This window comes from Cervus elaphus, chromosome 18 (genome assembly GCF_910594005.1).
Source record: "Cervus elaphus chromosome 18, mCerEla1.1, whole genome shotgun sequence".
Lineage (NCBI taxonomy): Eukaryota > Metazoa > Chordata > Mammalia > Artiodactyla > Cervidae > Cervus > Cervus elaphus.
The window spans coordinates 90,387,063-90,392,910 of record NC_057832.1 but is presented as its reverse complement, the minus strand read 5'-3'; positions in this window follow the sequence as shown (position 1 = coordinate 90,392,910).

Genomic DNA, 5,848 nt, shown 5'->3' with positions numbered 1-5,848 from the left:
GTGGTTATACCAACGTAAGTGAAATGCTTACTCTTTGTTTATTTACTGTGGTGCACAATAACTCTTATACTCAGAAAATGCACATCACATTAACACAGCTGTTTCATATCATTTAAAAAGCTAAAGGTTATACATAAGCATTTGTTCAATGTCATCACATACTATTCCTATAGAACAACAATTGCACTTAGAGGACAGTTGTCTGCTCACAACTTAAAGTCACCTAGAACTTGAAGAGATAACTGCACTCCCATGTTCATTGCAGCAGTACTCACAGCAGCCAGGACATGGAAACAACTGAAGTGTCCACTCATGCATAAATACAAAAAGAAATTTATACATACATATATATATCTGATGCTGGGAAAGACTGAGGGCAGGAGGAGAAGGGGATGACAGAGGATGAGAGGGCTGGATGGCATCACCGACTCGATGGACATGGGTTTGGGTAGACTCCGGGAGTTGGTGATGGACAGGGAGGCCTGGCGTGCTTCACTTCATGGGGTCGCAAAGAGTCGGACACAACTGAGCGACTGAGCTGAACTTAACTGATATATCACAAATGTCACATATATTATATTATTCAGCCTTAAAAAAGAGGTACTGCCATACACAATACAAGGATGAAGCTGTTATCATATATGCTAAATAAGATAAACCAGATAGATAAAGAAAAAAAATACATGATCTCACTTATATGTAGAATCTAAAATCATGTATGGATGTGACAGTTGGACTATAAAGAAAGCTGAGCACCGAAGAATTGATGCATTGAACTGTGGTGTTGGAGAAGACTCTTGAGAGTCCCTTGGACTATTTTATTCTTCTTTTCTAAAAGTAAGCAACATACAAAATGCCAGCAACGACAGAAAATGGTTCTATGACAAACATTGAAGATTTTCTTTTTCAATTGGTCCACATGATCCCACTCTAACCTGCAAGATAGTTCAGAGACAAGACATACGGTATAGCTATATAGGCAGCATATTAAAGCTACATCACAAAAGACAAAATGAAAAATAAATATTGCTTTCAATGCCTATTTCTACACTACCCAGAGGATTCTATTCATCATCCCTTACTAATCACATTCATGTGAGAAACAAGTATTTTTAAGATAAATACCATAATACTACAAATTTTATCATGACACAAGTAATAATTCTGCTATACTATCTCTGATCTCATTTAATCCTCAGAACAAGCAACAAGCCAGTATTACTACTGCTTCTTCACCGATGAGGAAGTTGAGGCACAAATTTAGTGATCTGCCTAAAGTCACACAGTTGAGAAAAGAAAAAGAAAAAAAAAGAGGATTTGAACCTTGTTATATGAAGCTCCAGTGTCTGTGCTTTTCAAAATCTTGTATTTCTTCTTGAGGAAGTAACATGGAATTAAGGACTAACTACAAACTCCCTATAAATATTACACTTCATTTACTAATCTACTCCTCTACTCACTGGCATTCAATAATCCACAAACATCACAAGTGATGAACACTTTGAAATAAAATGGTAAAATACTAGTTTGACCTTGACCATGAATTATCAATTGAAGGGACATATGTAAAAATAGTTAAGAAAATTTTGGACCTGATGATCAATAAAAACATTAACTATTGTTGCACAAATAATAGAGAATATCTGTATTAAGACAACAAAATATTACATTTGACAGCTAACAATATATGTTTTTGAAAGGCTTTTACTATGGAAACTAAATGTCACATTATTTTTGTGATTACTCCTTTTATGTACGTGTTGTTTTATTTTATTTACAGGCTTTTGGGTTTTTGCAAAATCAGTATACAAACAGATGGTTGATTTTGAAAGTTTTATCTCATTCAATAAATGAGGTAAATGATTTGAAAGTTTTACATCATTCAATAAATGTATCTCTGTCCAGATGGACACTAGGTTTCTGTGCCAATATTGTACCTTTACCATATGGGCAAGAAGATCTAAGGCAGGGGACACTATGTTCAGTTTTGTACTTTAACATGAAAAATGTTTGATTAATTGTCATCTGTCATTAATTTCTGTGGTTAGCGAATCAGGAAGCAACAGACTATTTCAGTAAAATCAAAACATGTTTATCTAGCTAAGCATATGTATTAGAAAAATCTTTTTTTTTAATGCTTTATAAATATTAAGTTCACCTTTTATTAGTTAAATTTATTGAGGTATAATATACTTATAGCAGAAGTCATTTTTTTCAAGGTTACAATTCTATAAATTCTGTCAAAGTTATACAGTCATGCAACCATGATATAGAACACTTCCATCACGCAAAATTTTGTTCATGCCATTTGTTAATATGATGAATTACATTTATTTTGAAAGTTATACTAACCTTGATATAACGGCTAAGTTTCATTTGATCTTGATTCTGATATTATTATATAATGTAACTTGAATTATATTTACTGAAATTTTGCTTAGAATTTCTGTATCTATGCTCATTAAAGATACAGTCTATGGTTTTGTTTTTTCCTTGCAATATCTGTGTGATTTCAGGATCAGGCTAAACTCATAGAATACATTGGATGATGTCTCAGACTTCATTTTTGAGGAAGAGCTTGTGTAGAAATGAGATTTTTGTTCTTTAAAAGTTTAGTAGTGTTCACCAGTAAAGCCATATTTTCTGAACTTTTCTTTGTGTAAAGGTTTTTAGTTATATGTACAACTTCTTCAAGAGAAAAAGGACTATTTGGGTTATTTATTTTTTCTTGAGTTACCTTTGACAAATTATTTCATTTCAAGAATTTAGCTATTTCATCAAAGTTGCCCAGTTTATTGTCATGAACATCTCTGAACAATTGCTTTCTTTTAAGAGAAGTTTGAAGATTAAAGGGCTTCCCTGGTGGCTCAGTCAGTAAAGAATCCACCTGCAATGCTGGAGACCTGGATTCAGTCCCTGGGTTGGGAAGATACCCTGGAGAAGGAAATGGCTACCTACTTCAGTATTCTAGCCTGGAGAATTCCATGGACTGTATAGTCCATGGGGTTTCAAAGAGTCGAACATGACTGAGCAACTTTCACTTTCACTTTGACAGTTAAAAACAAAATCAAAATAATAATAATCCTCACTTAGGTAAGCTTCTCATTAGAAAGAAAATGTCACTGTTATTTCAGAGAGTTTCCTCTCTTTTTCTATGACACTCATTCTGTTCATAATACTCCTGCTGAAAGTCTAGTTTTGCTAACAGTCAAAATCTGTATAGGCTAAGTCATCTGTTGTATACAACAATTCATTACTCTCTGCTATCATACAGGAATCCAGAGGTTTCAAAATTAAATTTGCAAAGAGTTCTAATACAGGTAGAACACAACACATTTTTAAAATGTTTTGCACACAAAATACATCCATGAATGCAGGTATTTTCATGTATTTCCCCTAAAACCTGGGTAATCTTCATAATCACTTTTCTTTCCTATAATATGATGCTAATTATGGCTAATGAAGCAGTTTGCCAGTGTGCTAAACAAAGCCAGTATGTTGTTATTTTTTTATGGTTTTTTTTTTTGGTTTTTTTTTTTGGTTTTAAAACCTTCTTATTAATACTTCTTCAACTACGCTATCATTACTAACTCTGATTAACTGTTATATGTTAGGAATATGTTAGCTAACCAATTTCATGGGAATCTGTAAAATGTATATCTAATAATAAGCTTTGATCATTGATTTGTAAAGTACCTGGACTTTTTATATAAAATTTGAGCTTTCTGTTTTAGCTTCTTAAAGGCTACCCAAAATCTTTCCATCAGTGTCTAAATTCTCTTTATTATGAAAGTGGAGGATATCCACCCTTTGGATAAATAAGATGCTAAAGCATTTCAAAGCAACCAAATGGATTACATAAACACCCCCTAGATATTTTATGAATCATCAAGGGATAATCAGATTTATAATACCAATAAATCATTAATAATTTAGAAAATCTTAATATAAGTTCTTCCTGTAAGACTGAGCACACAAGCAATAATCTAGGGATAATCAAATTTAGAATATCAGTAAATCATTAGTAATCTAAAAAATTTTAGTACAGTTCAGATCAGTTCAGTCACCCAGTTGTCTCCGACTATTTGCGACTCCATGAACCACAGCAAACCAGGCCTCCCTGTCCATCACCAACTCCCAGAGTCACCCAAACCCATGTCCATTGAGTCGGTGATGCCATCCAACCATCCCCCCATCCTCTGTCGTCCCATTCTCCTCATGCCCTCAATCTTTCCCAGCATCAGGGTCTTTTCAAATAAGTCAGCTCTTCACATCAGAGGGCCAAAGTATTGGAGTTTCAGCTTCAACATCAGTCCTTCCAAATGAATACCCAGGACTGATCTCCTTTAGGATGGACTGGTTGGATCTCCTTGCAGTCCAAGGGACTCTCAAGACTCTTCTCCAACACCACAGTTCAAAAGCATCAATTCTTCAGCACTTAACTTTCTTTATAGTCCAACTCTCACATCCACATATGACCAATGGGAAAACCATAGCCTTGACTAGACGGACCTTTGTTGACAAAGTAATGTCTCTGCTTCTTAATATGCTGTCTAGGTTGGTCAGAACTTTCCTTCCAAGGAGTAAGCGTCTTTTAATTTCATGGCTGCAGTCATCATCTGCAGTGATTTTGGAACCCCCAAAAATAAAGTCTGACACTGTTTCCACTGTTTCCCTATCTATTTCCCATGACATGATGGGACCAGATGCCATGTCTTAGTTTTCTGAATGTTGAGCTTTAAGCCAAATTTTTCACTCTCCTCTTTCACTTTCATCAAGAGGCTTTTCAGTTCCTCTTCACTTTCTGCCATAAGGGTGGTGTCATCTGCATATCTGAGTTTATTGATATTTCTCCCGGCAATCTTGATTCCAGCTTGTGCTTCTTCCAGCCCAGTGTTTCTCATGATGTACTCTGCATAGAAGTTAAATAAGCAGGGTAACAATATACAGCCTTGGTGTACTCCTTTTCCTACTTGACACCAGTCTGTTGTTTTGTGTCCAAATCTAACTGTTGCTTCCTAACCTGCATACAGCTTTCTCAAGAGGCAGGTCAAGTGGTCTGGTATTCCCATCTCTTTCAGAATTTTCCACAGTTTGTTGTGATCCACACAGTGAAAGGCTTTGGCATAGTCAATGAAGCAGAAATAGATGTTTTTCTGGTACTCTCTTGCTTTTTTGATGATCCAATAGATGTTGGCAGTTTGACCTCTAGTTCCTCTGCTTTTTCTAAAACCAGCTTGAACATCTGGAAGTTCTCAGTTCATGTATTGCTCAAGCCTGGCTTGGAGAATTTTAACCATGAGTTTACTAGCGTGTGCAATGAGTGCAATTGTGTGGTAGTTTGAGCATTCTTTGGGATTGCCTTTCTTAGGGATTGGAATGAAAACTGACATTTGCCAGTCCTGTGGCCACTGCTGAGTTTTCCAAATTTGTTGGCAAATTGAGTGCAGCACTTTCACAGCATCATCTTTCAGGATTTGAAATAGTTGAACTGGAATCCCATCACCTCCACTAGCTTTGTTCATAGTGCTGCTTCCTAAGGCCCACATGACTTCTCATTCCAGGATGTCTGGCTCTAGGTGAGTGATCACACCATCGTGATTATCTGGGTCGTGAAGATCTTTTTTGTACCATTCTTCTGTGTATTCTTGCCACCTCTTCTTCATATCTTCTGCTTCTGTTAGGTCCATACCATTTCTGTCCTTTATTGAGCCCATCTTTGCATGAAATGTTCCTTTGGTATCTCTAATTTTCTTGAAGAGATCTCTAGTCTTTCCCATTCTATTGTTTTCCTCTATTTCTTTGCATTGATCGCTGAGGAAGGCTTTCTTATCCCTCCTTGCTATTC